This window comes from Cololabis saira, chromosome 3 (genome assembly GCF_033807715.1).
Source record: "Cololabis saira isolate AMF1-May2022 chromosome 3, fColSai1.1, whole genome shotgun sequence".
Taxonomy (NCBI): domain Eukaryota; kingdom Metazoa; phylum Chordata; class Actinopteri; order Beloniformes; family Belonidae; genus Cololabis; species Cololabis saira.
Window position 1 is genome coordinate 55,238,917 of NC_084589.1, and position 20,182 is coordinate 55,259,098.

General features: G+C 40.8%; 1 protein-coding gene across 1 annotated transcript in view; it reads left to right on the forward strand.

Moving 5' to 3' along the window:
* Positions 1-464: 464 nt before the first annotated feature.
* Positions 465-20,182, forward strand: part of LOC133440525 (uncharacterized) — a 30,273-nt gene continuing 10,555 nt past the window's right edge. Inside the window, exon 1 of the mRNA XM_061717800.1 lies at positions 465-514. The gene's annotated coding sequence lies outside the window, so the exon portion shown is untranslated. The remainder of the gene's footprint in view (positions 515-20,182) is intronic.

Below are 20,182 nucleotides of genomic sequence, written 5' to 3' on the forward strand. Positions count from 1 at the left end.
ATTTGATAACCTAATACAATAATTGATGGTCTACATTTCCCTCAGCATAATCAAACTATGAACAAGTCCTTAAGACTAAACATCTCAACAAATTATTGGAATATACAGGACTGTCTCAGAAAATTAAAATATTGTGATGTTCTGTAATGCAATTACAAAAACAAAAATGTCATCCATTCTGGATTCATTACAAATCAACTGAAATATTACAAGCCTTTTATTATTTTAATATTGCTGATCATGGCTTACAGTTTAAGAAAACTCAAATATCCTATCTCAAAAAATTTGAATAATCTGGGAATCTTAATCTTGAACTGCACTCGACTACATCAACTCTTCATGCTCTTTACTCTGTTGTGCAATGGCCTCTGGCTTGAATATCTTATATCATTTTGTAATTCCCGCCCACTCGACTCCACCCCTGTGAAAATAAAAGCCCCTCTGCGAGCAGCACGCCAGCCAGACTGGAGCTCCGCTGCACACCCAACCAGGACCCACGGCTGAAAAAAACACTGTGAGTATACCTTAGAATATTACAAGCTGTGTATTTTAATTGTTAATTTATCTCAAATGGTATATTAGCCGTTTAGACCTTCGTAAAGAAATTATTCTCTTTTGAATCCACATTTATCAAAGATCCGCAGTGCGCCCTATAATCAGGTGCAGCGTATGTATGAGTTTTGTGGTGCTTACTGAAAACATGTTTTTACAAACTGAAAACTAAAAAACAGTACCTTGCGCGACAAAAACGCATAATTTAGCCACTATAACAAAGAATAATATATAAATAATAATAATGTCATAATCCGTGTATATATCACGACCACGGATCCCATTGACTTTGCATGGTACAATATCCGTGGTGCTCACACGGAATTATACCACTTTCCGTGTTGGTACCACGGAAAATAGTGGTGAGAGGTCGTGGGCATTTCACGGATTTTTGTGAGATCAGGTTGGAAAAATATTCTATCAATGTATATTTGTGTATCAATATTTAGCGTGTTTGTGGCTGAATGATGGAAAATAATCTAATTACGTTTTTTTTCCCAATATTGCGATTTAATATGCAAATATTTTTCCTTCAATAAAATTTAATGGATGATTTTATTACTCAAACAATATTATATACATTTAGTGTAAAATGTTCTTACAAAGACCTGGCATCTTTGTTGTTGTTGTGCTATTGTGTGTTTTATATTCTACTGCATTTTATCCCTGATGTAAAGCACTTTGTGATTGTATCTATGAAAAGTGCTCTATAAATAAATTTTACTTACTTACTTTTAAGTCTTGCATATTTTAATTTATCCAGTAAATACAATATACAGAGTAATGATAACAATAGAACTAATGCTTTGTTTTTTAGAAAGTTTTAACCAGATTACTTCAACACCACAAACCAACATTTCTACTACATCAGACATACAATTTAAACTGACAAAACAACAAAAACATGTTTTCCTTAAACCAGTTTTATGTGAGACACTGCACTCAAAAATCTGTCAAAATATGATGTGTGACTTTGGTAAGTGTAACCCAGGTAGCATGTAGCTATGTAAAGTTTATGTTGAGTGTGCAGTACGATGGGACGGGGCCTGAGTTTGTTGTTGAACTGTAACATGTAATATTACCCTTTAATTTAACTCCTTTAAGTTTTACCACAATTTGGACTTCCAACCTTCCTTAATAGACTTAATAAGGACACCACACAACTGTACTTTAAACGTAATAATCCTTTTACAGGTATTTATTTTCAAAATGAGAAAATAAAATTAGGTAATTCTTCCTGTGAAATGAAATATAAACAAGACTGAAAATGGTATTAATAAAATTGTACAAATGGAAAATGAGATTTATTTTCCTTTTTCTTTCAAAATATTCTTCTATACCTTTATACTCAGTAAACAATACCTTATTTTGTTCAAGACAAATACCTTTTTATTCTTTTAAGTTAAACCCAAAATACCTCTTTACTTTCTTTTAAGCAGAATAAGTACCCCTTTAAATAGCTTTTATACAAAATAAGTACCCTTTAATTACGGTCGTCCCGATCAGGATTTTTTAGCTCCCGATCCGATCACTTGAGTTTGAGTTTCTGCTGATCCCGGTTTTGGGAGTGTGAATATTGCTGACTTATGTTAGAAACATTACACTGACCTATTTAATTGTGTTAAAAGTGATGATTTTAATCTAGGTGCTGTTTCTAATGCTAGTGTGGTTATTAGACCTGAAGAGATCAGAAAAGCTATCGAGAGACTAGCTCTAAATAAGTCCTGTGGACCTGATCAAATAACTGCCGAACACTTAAAATATTCCAGCCACAGAGCTTCTGTACTACTGGCTATGTGTTTTACTGGAATGCTGATGCATGGAATACTTAGTTTAGTTTAAGTTTAGTTTAGTTTATTGATTTGCACAGTTTTTAAAAAATATACAGGAAATATCAATGATAAACACTATACGGTGCAGGAAGAGGCAAAAAACCCAATCCACCGAAGATATTAAAATTTCATGTCAAGATTAACATACAAAAAAACAGAAAGTAAAACTACACAAAAGTGATGGCAAACTAATAATGCAATATATAAATAATAAAGAATAAAGACAAAAAATAAATGTGTGTGAGTGTGCATGGGATATTGTTTTTACAACTTATATTATATTGACTCCTGAGCAAATAAGACTGTACATGTCACTATGAGTGAAACACACAAAAAAAAAAAAAAAAAAAAAAAAAGAACATGGATACATAAACAACAATACATTGGGAAAACAGTTACAAAACAGCAGTCAAGTGGTCCTTCAAAACTCTTTTGTAATATTTCAAAGAGGACGAGCTGTTTGCCAAGTGGGAAAAATCATTCCACAATTTAGTCCCTAAATCTCACCGAACATTGACGTCTGCAAGTGAGAAATTTAGGAGGATGAAGATCTGAGGATTGTCGAGTTGAATAAGAATGAACCTGTGAATTTAATTTAAAGTAAGTCTTGAACTCTCCAGGAATATTACCTTCACTTGAATTTAGCTTATAAATAAAAACGCATATCTGAAAAATATTGATATCATAAATAGTAAGAATCTGGAGTTTTTGAAATAAAGGAGTAGATGAAGCGAGTGACTCTGATCGAGTTGCAAGCCTAACAAAACGTTTTTTTAGGACCAGAATTTATTTACTTCCTGACCACATGCTGTCAGTTCTATTGGTCCCTGTAGTCAAGGAGAAAACAGGGAAGATCTCCAGTATCGATAACTATAGGCCAATAGCCTTGGCTAGTGTGCTGTCAAAGGTTTTAGAGAGAGTCCTCCTTGAGAGGATGCAAGACTATATTGTCTCCACTGATGAGCAATTTGGTTTTAAAAGTAAACACAGCACTGACATGTGTGTATATGCTCTAAAAGAAGCTGTCAGCAAGTACAGTAAACATAATTCCACCATGTTCACATGCTTCCTGGATGCTAGTCGGGCCTTTGACAGAATTAACCATGAAAACTATTTACTAAGTTAAAAGAGAGAGGTGTACCCTCTTATCTAATACGTATATTACATTTCTGGTACTCCCATCAAACTATGCAAGTTAGATGGGGCGATACTCTATCTGGGCCCTTTTTGGTGACTAATGGGGTCAAACAGGGGGGGATTTTGTCACCTGTGCTTTTCAATTTATATATGGATGAGCTCTCTACTAACCTTAGCAAGTGTAAGACTGGCTGTATGGTGGGGGAGAGACTCGTAAATCACTTAATGTATGCGGATGATTTGGTGATCATGTCTCCCTGCTCTGCTGGCCTACAGCAGCTGCTGAATGTGTGCTCTGAATATGGTCTGCAGTATGATATTATGTTTCATCCAAAAAAGAGTGTAGTCATGATCATGAAAACCAAGGATGACCGGAAGGCAACATTCCCTTCATTTCCTGTGGCCAACAAGGTGCTCAGTGTCGTTGACAGGGTCAGATATCTGGGTCACATCATCAGGGATGACCTCAGTGATGACGACGATATACAGAGACAATACTGTAAACTGTATGCACAGGCAAACATGTTATCCCCAAAGTTTTATATGTGTACTGATGATGTAAAAATAGCTCTCTTTAAGGCATACTGTTCACCACTGTATACTGCCCACTTGTGGTGCAGCTACAGTGCTGGTAAATATAGAAAGCTGAGAGTGGCCTATAATGATGCCCGAGGTGGACTAGTGCTAGCCACTTGTTTGTTACCAGTGGAGTTCCAACCCTGGGTGCTGTTCTCAGGAACTTAATGTACAGTTTTATGATGAGAGTGAACAAGTCCAATAATGAAATAATAATGACACTGACAATGCCTGAAAGGAGCAGCATCCGATACTCTTCCTGTTTTTAGAAACACTGGAGAGAGTCCCTGTATGTTTCTTAAATCTGTATTTTAATTTATTTTATGTTTTGTACTTCTGTTGTATCATGTTTGTCAATATGGACCTTGTAGTCTGAAATAAAGATAAAGTTTAAGTTGTGCCATGATACAGGTGTGTACCGATTTTCGTTCATGTACGTCAAACCGTATTGTGGGGCTTGAAGTTTTTTTTGTCTGAATCAGATGAAGGGTGGGTGCGCTTTTTGGCGTCTAGCGTCACCACGGTAACACTTTTGAAAGAGAAAAGTAATGCGCGTAGTCGCAGGATGGAGACGCACATTTTGATGTATAACACATCTGGGTGCACATTACGGTTCGAGCTGAATTAATTCTCGAAGGAATGGCTCATATTGCTCCAAAATTACGCGATTAATTCAGAATGTTCAAAATGGCCGACTTCCTGTTTGGTTTAGGCCATGGCGCCAAGAGACTTTTCTTTAAGTTGCGACATGATACAGGTGTGTACCGATTTTCGTTCATGTACGTCAAACCGTATTATGGGGCTTGAGGCGCAAAGTTTTTTTGTCTGAACCAACCAGATGAAGGGTGGGCGCGCTTTTTGGCTTCTAGAGTCGCCACGGTAACGCTTTTGAAAGAGAAAAGTAATGCCTGATGTCGCAGGATGGAGACGCACGTTTTGAGGTATAACACACTTGGGTGTGTGTTAAAGCAGCACAATGTAACTTTCAGCTTTTGTTGAGTTTGGCGGCTCCTTTGGACAAAATGGTAGTGCTTTACCAGAAAGAACTACATTTCCCATGATGCACCAGGACGTACTGCCGGAAAACTCCTGTCCCCGTCGCTGCATTTGATAATGCGCTCTGGTTTTGTTCTACGGCATCTTTTTCCTGTCACGTTTTTTACAGGGACTTTGTCATAAATTAGTAGTCCAACATAGTTACTGACAAAATAAAAAAATACTTTATAACCTGTCAATAACTGAACGTTTTGCAGATCAGCCCTGCATAATTTTACAGTTCTCAGGAAAAATAGTAGAAATGTTCTATACATTTTCTTTGCATTGCATTCTTTCCTCTAGTGCTGTAATTCTATTCAATTGTATTATTATTTTATAAAGCTTCCTCATTGCCAATTACACAATTTTATGATCACTATTATTATTCTGTGTCTGTTGTTGATATTCTCAGTAATTTTAGAATTACCAAAACCCAAGACGAATGTGAAAACATTCTAGTTATGTTCATGCCAAGTAATGGCATGAACATATTGCAATCGTCCAGAATGGCCCAAGGGGCAATGTTGCTAGCATTTTGCTAACAAGCTAAAGTCGCAAAAGTCCCACGTCACACCAGCGGGTGTACAGCATGACCCCGCTCTGATGTGGGAAAAAAAATCCCCAAAAAATAAAACACGGACGGAAAAATGAGGAAAAACATGAAAATGAAGGCGATATATTAGTATACAGAAAAGGTTTCCCTTTTCTTATTATTCTTATTCCGCACTCTTTTTTCGTCCATTAATACGGCCCGAACCGCAACGTGCACCCATGCATGGCATACATCGTTGGATGCGTCTCCACCATGCCTCGATGGGCATTACTTTTCTCAGTCAAAAGTGTTACCGTGGCAACGCTTCATGCCAAAAAGCGTTTTCGGACGCTTATTGCTAGACCGAACTTTATCGTAGAGACATCGTTCAAATTTACTCGGCCCGATTGGCACTAACGCACCGTACTACCTCATTTTGCTACGTATTACGGTTTTTGCGATATTTACCTTTTTTTTTTTAAAGGAGCTTGAGGCTCCTTTTAAGAAATGAGACTCTCTAGCGCCACCCTTCACCACGACGGCCGTTGGGGGTACTGCAGCCAACAGTGAAGCCGGCACGGGAGAACGGGGAGAACGCACATGCAGCGTCATGTGACATCACATCTGCAGCCCGGCGCGGGAAATTCGGGACCGAATTGCAGCACATTTTGCAGCACACAGACTGTTTAAGGCAAAGGAGAGATACACTAGAGGAATCATTCTTTTGGGTTTGGAATGCTTCATCTGACATTATTACTAGAAAACTTAAAATGTATACGAATTTTTTTCATAAATCCTGCCACAATCCGGCCCCAAGCTCCTTTAAATTTCCATTTGACTTTGGACGCTTGTTGCTAGGCAACAGGTTATCGTAGAGACATTGTACAAATGTTCCCCGACTCGGCACGCTGTGGACTTCAACATATTCAAATTTCATGAAGCTGGAATTTAAGGAAATTTTATGTCAAAATCCATGCCAAGTGGCCCCATTCATTCGGATGGAGTTTTTTACCACGGTGAAAAAAAACCTATCCGTTAACGTAGCCTGAACCAGAACGTGCACCCATGCATGGCATACATCGTTACATGCGTCTCCATCGTGCCTCGATGGGCATTACTTTTCTCAGTCAAAAGTGTTACCGTGGGGACGCTAGACGCCAAAAAGCGCGCCCCATTAATAGCTATTGGGAGCACAGGAATGAATGCAATACAACCGTAAACACCTCGAACTGACATAGAACCACCAAGAACACAACCACTACAGCCCCAAACCAAAGCAGAGAGAGGGGACGAATGGGCAGTAGGGCATGCCCATATCAAAATTTCCTGAAATTTTCTAGTTTTGATTCTTATTGAACAAAGAACTCTACATTTACATTTGTATCATAACAATTCTGTCTCTTGTTTTATCCCCATAAATCCCCATCGGTCGGACATCCCTCCTCGTCTTTCAGCTCACACCAGCGAGTGAACGCAGTGATTGCCTGCCAGAATCTGATTTCTCCCCTGAAAATGGGTCTTTTTACCTGCCAAAAATTGATTGAAGGCTAAATACAGTTAATGAAAAGTTGTCTCTACCTAAATATGATTTGATCTTATTCTTGAGCTTCATAATATAAACACTAGAGCTCACAGGATTGCTTTTAACTCTTTTACAACACAAAATAGGCATTTTCACCTGCAAAAAATTGATTGAAGGCCAAATACAGTTAATGAAAAGTTGTTTCTGCCTAAATATGACTCTATCTAATTCTTGAGCTTCATAATCTGAAAATCTGACATTTAAACGCTATCGCTCAACGGGCTGCTGTGCGCGCTCCCGCGGCCACAAATCAGATTCTAGCACACAATCACTTTTTGGCACGAGACCGGGCCAATGTTTATTCTTGTCCGGGCATTTAGCTTGTTACTCTCCCGCCTTCTTTTTTTGCCTCCTCTGATAAAACTTTTATTTTCTTGGTTTTTCCGCTGCTTGGGCCATGATACCAGCTTCTGCTGAGCTCTGCGCTCCACGTCCCGCCCAGCTTTGGTCTGGATGGGTTACCATGGTTACCATGACACCAGCTTCTGCTGAGCTCTGCGCTCCAAGCCCCGCCCAGCTTTGGTCTCCACTACGAATGGGGAAGGAGGGGGAAGTGACGTATGCCGTAAAGCAGTCAAAGCCGTAAAAATGTGTAGTTTTTTAGTGTGGCAGGGTTCCTACCATGCTCCTCAAAGTTACATAGTGCCAGTGAAGGCGATACAGACCCCTCAGACCATGACAGAGGTTCATTAAACCTGTTGGAAGTTGATGTTCCATCACAATGATGATGATGAAATATGATATTAAGCTGGAAACGTTACATAGTGCTGCTTTAACTTGATATTAAATACAAGCCATAAACCAAGCACCACATATACAATCTTGTTCCTTCTTGGTTTGTGTCAGACACTCAAGTATGTCACAGCAGCAGAGCCGAGTTGAGAAGAGTAGAGCAGAGTAGTGGACAAGCTCCATAACTAGGGATGTCCCGATCTGATCACATGATAGGAAATCAGGCCTGATCACGATGTTTCAGACTTGATCGAAACCCTAACCCTACCCCTTTGATCGCCAGACTATAGAAACAATACTAAACAACTGGTGTATCAACAGGCAACAGGTCCACGTCATTTTATGCAACAACGCTGCTAACCGAACTAAGCTGCCGGTTGTGTCGTCTTCCTAGCAGAGCGTTCATAAAAACGCCACTGACTGTGTCGCGCATTTTTGCCAACTTTGCGTGCACGAGGGCTTTCTTTCTCAACGCAGCGTGATAGACACCCTGGCTACCGTGAGGAAGATTGTAGGACACTTCAAACACAAACATTTTATTCTTTTAGCCAGAAAAGGACAGTCAGAAGTAAGAGTTCAATCTAAAAAGCACATTACTGCCTGACCTTATGACACTGTTGCTCTTTTATTTACTTATTTGTTTAAATACTTGCTGGGTATTTTCAGTTGAGCTGCTGGTTTTATTTAATTAAAATGTATGTTGAATTTTGCACTATTTTTACTACTTAATAGTTGCACTATTATTATTTGATTGTTCAAGTTACCTCAAACAGAACTGCACTGTTTAAGTGCAAAATGATAAAATAAGGTGACAACCTGGATCTGTTTATTTTGCATTTGTTCATTCCGATTTGGACTCATCAAATCAAATGACTCTGAATCTGCCAAATAAACCTGATCGGGACACGCCTAGCCATTACTGTCCTACACTGAAGTGGTGCAGGAGCGATCCCTGCTGACGTTGAAATTAGTTTTTGAATCATAACAAGAGTAAAACACACTAGAAAATTTCAGGAAATTTTGATATGGGCGTGCCCTACTGCCCATTCGTCCCCTCTCTCTGCTTTGGTTTGGGGCTGTAGTGTTTGTGTTCGGAGTGGTTTTATGTCAGTTTGAGGTGTTTACGGTTGTATTGCATTCATTCCTCTGCTCCCCATAGTTATTAATGGGGCGCGCTTTTTGGCGTCTTTGACTGAGGCAAGTAATGCCCTTCGAGGCACGATGGAGACGCATCTAACGATGTATGCCATGCATGGGTACACGTTCTGGTTCAGGCTACGTTAACGGATAGGTTTTTTTTTCACCGTGGTAAAAAACCCCATCCGAATGAATGGGGCCATTTGGCCTGGATTTTGACATAAGATTTCCTTAAATCACAGCTTCATGAAATTTGAATATGTTGAAGCAACAAGCGTCCAAAGTCAAACGGAAATAAAAAAAACATGAAAGGTCAATATCGCAAAAATTGTTATAAATAACATAATGATGTTCGAGAGTCCGTTAGTGCCGATCGGGCCGAGTGATTGAAAGTTTGAACGATGTCTCTACGATAAAGTTCGGCCGAGCAATAAGCGTCCGAATTTTCACCTTTTTTTTTGCTTTTTGGCATCTAGCGTTGCCACGGTAACCCCTATTACTGAGAAAGGTAATGCCCATCGAGGCACGATGGAGACGCATCCAACGATGTATGACATACAACTGTTAACACCCATTTCTCAAAACAATAACAGCTTTTTTCAAACTGAACACACAGATCTGAAAACCTCACACACAAAATGCTAAACCTGACACTCCCTTTGCAAGATGACTCTTTGCCATCAAATCTCTTACCTGTTCACAAAATGGAACCCGTGTTTTCATTTGGTACACATAGCCATTTTTTCAAATGACACACACATACCATTCATTGAGTACACACAACTAAGCATTTGTCTGCACACTACCAAGCATTTACAGCACACTTAGGTGCAAAACTGAAAACACAATTATAGAAACAGAACACACCATAATAATGACAATGACTTTGGAAAATGTGCTTTTTCTCCTTTTGTAAAATGTCTGTAGGCCTTCTTTTGTATAGTCAAACATAAAACAGCACACAAATATGCAACCAAAAAAAGTTTAATTTTAGCACACACAGAACAGTACAGTACAGTAACCCCCCCTCACAAAAAAAAATTTGCCATCATGCCTCCGGTTCCTGTCAGGCCAGAGGGCTCGTCCACATCACATCAATGTGCTCCCTGTCTAGGCAGCATTGGAAGAATCGCCTTGAGTGGCGAATGAAGCCCTGACAGGCCTCCACGCTTACGTCGCCACAAGCCTCCTCCATGGCCCGGAGCAGTGGGACCCGGCCCGGGGGGGTCCGTTCAAACACCTTCCACCTCCATGCTGAAAATAATTCCTCTATTGGATTAAGGAAGGGAGAGTAAGGTGGAAGAAATAGAGTGGAAAAGCGTGGGTGGTCCTGGAACCACCCACGCACCAGAGCAGCCCTATGGAAACTGACATTGTCCCAGATGACGATATAATGGATCCGATGTGGGACATCCATCCCACCAGGTGGTATTAGCAGGTCATGCAGGCCGTCCAGGAAGGCAAGGAGACGGGCAGTATTATAGGCCCCTAGGTGGGCATGATGGTGGAGGATGCCATGATGATTCATGGCCGCACACATCGTGAAGTTGCCACCACGCTGGCCGGGGACCTCAACAATGGCCCGCTGGCCAATGACACTTCTGCCCCGGCGCCTCTTCTTCACGAGGTTGAACCCAACCTCATAAATGAAAATGTACTCATTCACCTCCATTGCGGTGTCATACATTTTATACTGCAGTCCTGATTGAAAATTGCTCAACAGACCTGAAAGTTTAGAGATTTGAATATTTGTGTGTTGTAGTTTGATGCTTTGAGATTTTATTTGAGAAGTGTGTTCAACGACTGAACATTGTGTGTAGTGTTATGAATATTTGTGTGTTATAGGTTGATGCCACGGGATTTGTAATTGACATCAGAATGTAAAGAAGGAAAGTCAGACTCTAATGCAGTTAAGGGAGTGTGAAGTAGTGCCAACTTGGGTCGAGCAATTGGTACATGAAGTGAAGGTTGTGCAAATTGTGCCAAATTTTTGATTTTTGGGTATTAGCAACTGTGAAAAACTGTAATAAGGAAGAAAAGGGAAACCTTTTCTGTATACCATTATATCGCCTTCATTTTCATGTTTTTCCTCATTTTTTCGGGCGTGTTTTATGTTTTGGGGATTTTTTTTTCCACATCAGAGCGGGGTCATGCTGTACACCCACTGGTGTGACGTGGGACTTTTGTGACTTTAGCTTGTTAGCAAAATGCTAGCAACATTGCCCTTTGGGCCATTCTGGACGATTGCAATATGGTCATGCCATTACTTGGCATGCCCATAATTATGCTGAGGTTAGTTTCTGAATCTCAGCAAGACCAAAGAACTGTTCTACTTTATTTTAGAGGAACGAAGCCTTAAACCAGAAGCACTTCAGAAGCCACAATAGTTAAACTGCTCCAACTAGGATGAAATTAACGCTGGGATTTCTTGTATTATTCAAATTGTTAACATTTTAAATAGTTTAATTTCACTGTTTTCATTGGTCCCAATATTAAATATTTTGTCAAATCTGATTTAAAAAGAACAACTAAAAAAATTCCGGCAGGGCTGCCCTTTGTCACCGGTCCTGTTCATAATCTTTATGGACAGGATTTCTAGGCGCAGCCAGGGGCCGGAGGGGATCCGGTTTGGGGACCTCAGGATTTCATCTCTGCTTTTTGCAGATGATGTTGTCCTGTTGGCTTCATCAGACCGGGACCTCCAGCATGTGCTGGGGCGGTTTGCGGCCGAGTGCGACGCGGCAGGGATGAGAATCAGCACCTCCAAGACCGAGGCCATGGTTCTCCACCGGAAAAGGGTGGCATGCCTTCTCCGGGTGGGTGGAGAAGTCCTGCCTCAGGTGGAGGAGTTCAAGTATCTCGGGATCTTGTTCACGAGTGAGGGAACAATGGAGCGGGAGATTGACAGACGGATCAGTGCAGCGTCCGCAGTACTGCGGTCGATGCACTGGACCGTCGTGGTGAAGAGGGAGCTGAGCCGAAAGGCGAAGCTCTCGATTTACCGGTCAATCTACGCCCCTACCCTCACCTATGGTCATGAACTTTGGGTAGTGACCGAAAGGACAAGATCACGGATACAAGTGGCCAAGATGAGTTTCCTCCGCAGGGTGGCTGGACGCTCCCTTAGAGAAGAGTTTCCTCCGCAGGGTGGCTGGACGCTCCCTTAGAGATGAGTTTCCTCCCTTAGAGATGAGTTTCCTCCCTTAGAGATGAGTTTCCTCCCTTAGAGATAGGGTGAGGAGTTCGGTCACCCGGGAGGAGCTCGGAGTCGAGCCGCTGCTCCTTCACATTGAGAGGAGTCAGCTGAGGTGGCTTGGGCATCTGTACCGGATGCCTCCTGGACGCCTCCCTAGGGAGATGTTCCAGGCATGTCCCTCCTCCCTAGGGAGGTGTTCCAGGCATGTTCCTCCTCCCTAGGGAAGTGTTCCAGGCATGTCCCTCCTCCCTAGGGAGGTGTTCCAGGCATGTCCCTCCTCCCTAGGGAGGTGTTCCAGGCATGTCCCTCCTCCCTAGGGAGGTGTTCCAGGCATGTCCCTCCTCCCTAGAGAGGTGTTCTAGGCATGTCCCTCTGGGAGGAGACCCCGGGGAAGACCCAGGACACGCTGGAGAGACTATGTCTCTCGGCTGGCCTGGGAACGCCTCGGACTCCCCCCGGAGGAGCTGGAGGAAGAGATGGAGGAAGAGCTGGAGGAGGAGCTGGAGGAAGAGATGGAGGAAGAGCTGGAGGAAGAGCTGGAGGAAGAGCTGGAGGAAGAGATGGAGGAAGAGCTGGAGAAGGAGCTGGAGAAAGAGCTGGAGGAAGAGATGGAGGAAGAGCTGGAGGAAGAGCTGGAGGAAGAGTGTCTGGGGTGAAGGAAGTCTGGGCATCCCTGCTGAGGCTGCTGCCCCCGCGACCAGAACGGATAAAGCGGGAGAAGATGATGATGATGTGAAAAAAATATGAACAAAATTTACTCTTTCAAATTCGTATTACCTTCATTGTTTTGTCAGTTTAAATTGTATGTCTGAGGTAGTAGAAATGTTGGTTAGTGGTGTTGAAGTAATCTGGTTAAAACTTTCTAAAAAAACAAAGCATTAGTTCTATTGTTATCATTACTCTGTATATTGTATTTACTGGATAAATTAAAATATGCAAGACTTAAAACAAAGATGCCTGGTCTTTGTAAGAACATTTTACACTAAATGTATATAATATTGTTTGAGTAATAAAATCATCCATTAAATTTTATTGAAGGAAAAATATTTGCATATTAAATCGCAATATTGGAAAAAAAACGTAATTAGATTATTTTCCATCATTCAGCCACTAACACGCTAAATATTGATACACAAATAAATATTGATAGAATATTTTTCCAACCTGATCTCACAAAAATCCGTGAAATGCCCACGACGTCTCACCACTATTATCCGTGGTACCAACACGGAAAATGGTATAATTACGTGTGAGCACCACGGATATAGTACTATGCAAAGTCAATGGGATCCGTGGTCGTGATATATACACGGATTATGACATTATTATTATTTACATGTTATTCTTTGTTATGGTGGCTAAATTATGAGTTTTTGTCGCGAAGGTACTGTTTGTTACTGTCAGTTTGTAAAAGCATGTTTTTAACGCTGTTTTAGCAGTGTTTTATTGAGGTTTTAATGGGAGCACCACAGATATAGTACTATGCGAAGTCAATGGGATCCGTCACCCGATTTGACTGCTGTCATACCATTGAATGAAGGACAAAACGATAACAATCATCCCATAGATATGGGCCAGTAGGGCCCTACTTTACCTACTAGTAGGCGCAGGAGGCTGTTATCGCCCCTTTCTATGGCTAACCCCATGTTATTAATGCTCAGTAGGCACAGAAGTTTGTTATGAAGCTCATACCTCACCTCCCTTTTTTATGTATTTAGCTAGAATTTTAAAACCTGAACAATAGAATTCAACGTAAAATGCCGGATCTTGTCCATTAAAAACAATACTTTTTGGAACATAGTGTAACGACCACAGATAAGATAAGGCCTTGCCCGCCTGGGCAACACATCAGGATTTGGCCGACTGGTTATTGCAGTTGACTGTGGTCTGAGAGACTGTGGTTCGAGACACGCTCTGGGCACGACTTGTTCGCCACGGTATTTTCCTCATTGTGTTATGGTTTTCTTTTAATATCTTTAAAATTTCTAAACACAAAAACACAAAAGTGTCCTTGATAATTCAATAATACAATAGGTTCATGTTAAGGACATCCGTTTTAATTAGTTCTCCTTCGATTATGACATGTTATTAATGCTCAGTAGGCACAGGAGGTTTGTTATGTATTGTTATGAGGCCTATTTCGTGTCTATTTTTGCACAGTTCACTAACGCTTTGAGCTAGGAGGCTGAAATTCTAGACTCTGTATCAGGAGGGGACTTTCATCCACTGTGCGGAGTTTCAGATCTGTGTGACCTTCGGAAGTGTCAAAGGTCACCGCGTCTGTTGCTTTTCTGGGCTGCGAAGACTATTTTGTGTCTTTTTTTGCATAGTTCACTAACGCTTTGAGCTAGGAGGCTGAAATTCTAGACTCTGTATCAGGAGGTGACTCTCATCCACTGTGCCGAGGTCCAGACCCATGCGACCTACGGCAATGTAAAGGTCACCGTGTGTGGTGCCTTTTTCAGGCCATTTTTGTGTGTTTTTTGAATAATTCACTAACGCTTTGAGCTAGGAGGCTGATTTTCTGACTATGTTGCAATGCAGAAGGCCCTTTGCTAGGATCCTTAGGTCCCGTGGCTGTACGAATTCCACAGAGCTAGTTGGTATTGCAGAGGGTTCACAGAGTTCAATTCAATTCAATTCAATTCAATTCAATTTTATTTATATAGCGTCTAATACAAAAGATGTTGTCTCTAGACGGAGAAAAACCTTAAGCCAAACAGTGGCAAGGAAAAACTCCCCTTTAGGAGGGAAGAAACCTTGAGCAGGACCAGGCTCATAAGGGGGGATCCTCCTGCCGAAGGCCAGAGTTCAGACTTGGCAAGCCCAATCTAGGCCCCATATGGAGGCCACAGGTCAAGTTTTACTTGGTTTGGTCAAATATTGTGGCAACGGTGTCCGTTCGAATGTTGGAAAAGGTGACGTTTCAAAGCCCCGCCCATCGAAAAGTACAGGTCCGATCTGCACCAAACTAACGTCTGTCTGATCAGGGGATGCCCCCCAAACAACATATACAAAATTCAAATTTCTATGACTCCTGCAACAGTGTTTCCTCCAAAACGTTCTGGCTGGTTAGGAGGGTGTAGAAACCTCTAGCTCTGAGAGCCTCCTGACTAATGGAACAGGGCCTATTTTGTGTCTTTTTTTGCATAGTTCACTAACGCCTTTAGCTAGGAGTCTGAATTTTTTATATGTTGTTTGGGGGCATCCCCTGATCAGACAGACGTTAGTTTGGTGCAGATCGGACCTGTGGGCGGGGCTTTGAAACGTCACCTTTTCCAACATTAGAACGGACACCGTTGCCACAAAATTTGACCAAACCAAGTAAAACTTGACCTGTGGCCTCCATATGGGGCCTAGATTAGGCTTGCCAAGTCTCAACTCTGTGAACCCTCTGCAACGCCAACTAAATCTGTGGAGGTCATACAGCCACGGGACCAAAAGATCCTAGCAAAGGGCCTTCTGCATTGCAACATAGTCAAAAATCAGCCTCCCAGCTCAGAGCGTTAGTGAATTGTTCAAAAAACACACAAAAAAGGCCCGAAAAAGGCACCACACATGGTGACCTTTGGCACTTCCGAAGGTCGCACGGGTCTGGACCTCGGCACAGTGGATGAGAGTCACCTCCTCATACAGAGTCTAGAATTTCAGCCTCTTAGCTCAAAGCGTTAGTGAACTATGCAAAAAAAGACACGAAATAGTCTTCGCAGGCTGAAAAGCAACAGACACAGTGACCTTTGACACTTCCGAAGGTCACACAGATCTAAAACTCCGCACAGTGGATGAAAGTCCCCTCCTGATACAGAGTCTAGAATTTCAGCCTCTTAACTCAAAGCGTTAGTGAACTATGCAAAAAAAGACACAAAATAGTCTTCGCAGGCCGAGAAGCAACAGACGCAGTGACCTTTGACACTTCCGAAGGTCACACAGATCTGAAACTCTGCACAGTGGATGAAAGTCACCTCCTGATACAGAGTCTAGAATTTTAGCCTCCTTAGTGAACTGTGCAAAAATAGACACGAAATAGGCCTCATAACAATACATAACAAACCTCCTGTGCCTACTGAGCATTAAAAACATGTCATAATCGAAGGAGAACTAATTAAAACGGATGTCCTTAACATGAACCTATTGTATTATTGAATTATCAAGGACACTTTTGTGTTTTTGTGTTTAGAAATTTTAAAGATATTAATAGAAAACCATAACACAATGAGGAAAATACCGTGGCGAACAAGTCGTGCCCAGAGCATTTCTCGAACCACAGTCTCCCAGACCACAGTCAACTGCAATAACCAGTCGGACAAATGCTGATGTGTTGCCCAGGCGGGCAAGGCCTTATCTTATCTGTGGTCGTTACACTATGTTCCAAAAAGTATTGTTTTTAATGGACAAGATCCGGCATTTTACGTTGAATTCTATTGTTCAAGTTTTAAAATTCTTGCTAAATACATAAAAAAGGGAGGTGAGGTATGAGCTTCATGACAAAACTTCTGTGCCGACTGAGCATTAATAACATGGGGTTAGCCATAGAAAGGGGCGATAATGAGGTGTGAGCTCCATAGCAAGCATTAATAACATGGGGTTAGCCATAGAAAGGGGCGATAACAGCCTCCTGCGCCTACTAGTAGGTAGAGTAGGGCCCTACTGGCCCATATCTATTGGATGATTGTTATTGTTTTGTCCTTCATTCAATGGTATGACAGCAGTCAAATCGGGTGACGGATCCCATTGACTTCGCATAGTACTATATCTGTGGTGCTCCCATTAAAACCTCAATAAAACACTGCTAAAACAGCGTTAAAAACATGTTTTTACAAACTGACAGTAAAAAACAGTACCTTGCGAGACAAAAACGCATAATTTAGCCACTATAACAAAGAATAATATATAAATAACTAGACAATTTCCTTGCAGAAATTTCGAGAGTGCCACAGCGGGCTGCTGCACATTTGTGTACATTTTACAAGCAATAAAGGTGAAGGACTCAATACCGAGTCCAATGACACCACCCATGACTCTCTATGTCAAACCATTCAAAAGTTATTGGACTATAACTATCGGCCAATCAGAAGAAGGGGCGGGGCTAATTTGCACCAATGAATGTCAAGGATTCGATACTGAGTCCTATGACACCAGCCATGACTCTGTATGTTAAACCATTCAAAAGATATTGGACTATAACGTATCGGCCAATCAGAAGAAGGGGCGGGGCTAAATTGCACCAATGAGGGTCAAGGACTCGATACTGAGTCATATGACATCACCCATGACTCTGTATGTCAAACCATTCGAGAGATATTGGACTATAACATATTCATTCATTCATTCATTCATTCATTCATTCATTCATTCATTCATTCATTCATTCATTCATTCATTCATTCATTCATTACCAACTTCAGCATTCGTTCATTCATTCATTCTTTCATTCATTCATTCATTACCAGCTTCAGCATTCATTCATTAATTACCAGCTTCAGCATTCATTCATTCAAAAATGCATTATCAGCTTCAGCATTCATTCATTCATTCATTCATTCAAAAATGCATTATCAGCTTCAGCATTCATTCATTCATTCATTCATTCATTCATTCATTCATTCATTCATTCATTCATTCATTCATTACCAGCTTCATTCATTCATTCATTCATTCATTCATTCATTACCAGCTTCATTCATTCATTCATTCATTCGTGCATTCATTCATTACCAGCTTCATTCATTCATTCATTCATTCATTCATTCATTCATTCATTCATTCATTCATCCATTCATTACCAGCATCAGCATTCATTCATTCATTACCAGCTTCAGCTTTCATTCATTCATTCATTCATTCATTCATTCATTCATTCATTCATTCATTACCAGCTTCATTAATTAATTAATTAATTAATTCCCAGCTTCAGCATTCATTAATTCATTACCAGCTTCAGCATTCATTCATTCATTCATTAATTAATTCATTCATTCATTCATTCATTCATTCATTCATTCATTCATTCATTCATTCATTCCCAGCTTCAGCATTCATTCATTCATTCATTCCCAGCTTCAGCATTCATTCATTCATTAATTACCAGCTTCAGCATTCATTCATACATATATATATATATATATATATATATATATATATATATATATATATATATATATATATATATATATATATATATATATATATATATATATATATATATATATATATACCATGAACCTGTTCCCAGCAGGACTGGGGATCATCTAAGGTCAAAAGGTCAGGGTTCAGATTTCTCCATTTTTCAGGTTATACTATATGAATTCGGTACTGACTGGGTCATGTGACCAGTTCTGGGTCAGCCTAATCAGTCAACAGCTGAGCTGTTGCCTTGTGACAAGCCTCAAATAACTCCACCTTGTGATCAAACCGTAGCTCTTAGCAGAAAAACGAAAACATTTTGAGAAACAGAGAACCTAGCAGATTCTGTAAATCTTATTTTTTTGAAGAAAACTTTTTTTTACATTGCAGTCAATGGAGACCGTGGCAGGAATTGGCGTGTCTGTTGGCCCCCCTGTTCAAATTTTGTGCACACCACGCCTGTCAAAGTCACATTATTTGAATCTCAACATCTATGTCTACATTCTGACCAAAAATGATCTTTCTAGCTTTTACGGTTTGGCCTTGAGCTCGAGTTACAAATAAAAATTATGTTTATTTTTTGAATGTTTCCTCACTCTAATCAATTACAACCTGCCTCTAGATTTGACAAAAAAGTGATTTCCAGTCCTCGCTTGAGCGCTCATATCTTGAAAAGTGTACATTTTAGGAAAAAACAGTTCCAGGTTCAGAGAGAGAAGAGAAGTTTTCCTCCGTTTTGAAGTTTGAATGACATTTCTACGTGCAACTATGAGAAAGACGTGACTCAGAAAAAAGGTGAATTTCGTCTTTTTTCTCCCATCCGCTTTGAATGGCGCCATAGGAATACATGGGAAAATGATCTCCCCATTTGTTTGGAAATTTGGAAATGTTTTTGCACTTCGTGCAAAAACTATTTGTGCCATCGCTCTGAAAATCCACAGGACTGTAGTTAAATTCAGGGCCTACAACTTTCTAATATGGTTCAGAATTTTTTGAGTAACGGTGTGCGGGTGGTGAGGCCCCAAAGTTCTCCCAATGCATTCCGGATGGGTTTTAGCGCGCACGTTTGTGCACGTTGCGCAAAAACGTGCACGCCAATTGCTTATAAAAGTCATAGCACACGATTCCCGATTAAGGCGCACGTTTCTACATTTTTACTTTTCGCGTTTTCTCAAAGCTGTAGGAGGAGTAGCGAACCGAAATCTGTCCGGAAGATGAGGAATAATAAACCCGCAGAATAACAATAGGCAAAGTCAATGGGATCCGTGGTCGTGATATATACACGGATTATGACATTATTATTAGTGCCACGGCCTCCGGCCAGATGCATTACTCCTCCTTGCTATTGCATAGCTTTGGAGGAGTCGTGCCTTTGGCCGGGGGCCGTGGCACTAATAATAATGTCATAATCCGTGTATATATCACGACCACGGATCCCATTGACTTTGCATAGTACTATATCCGTGGTGCTCCCATTAAAACCTCAATAAAACACTGCTAAAACAGCGTTAAAAACATGTTTTTACAAACTGACAGTAACAAACAGTACCTTGCGTGACAGAAACGCATAATTTAGCCACTATGACAAAGAATAATACATAAACAATAATAATGTCATAATCCGTGTATATATCACGACCACGGATCCCATTGACTTTGCATGGTACAATATCCGTGGTGCCCACACGTAATTATACCACTTTCCGTGTTGGTACCACGGAAAATAGTGGTGAGAGGTCGTGGGCATT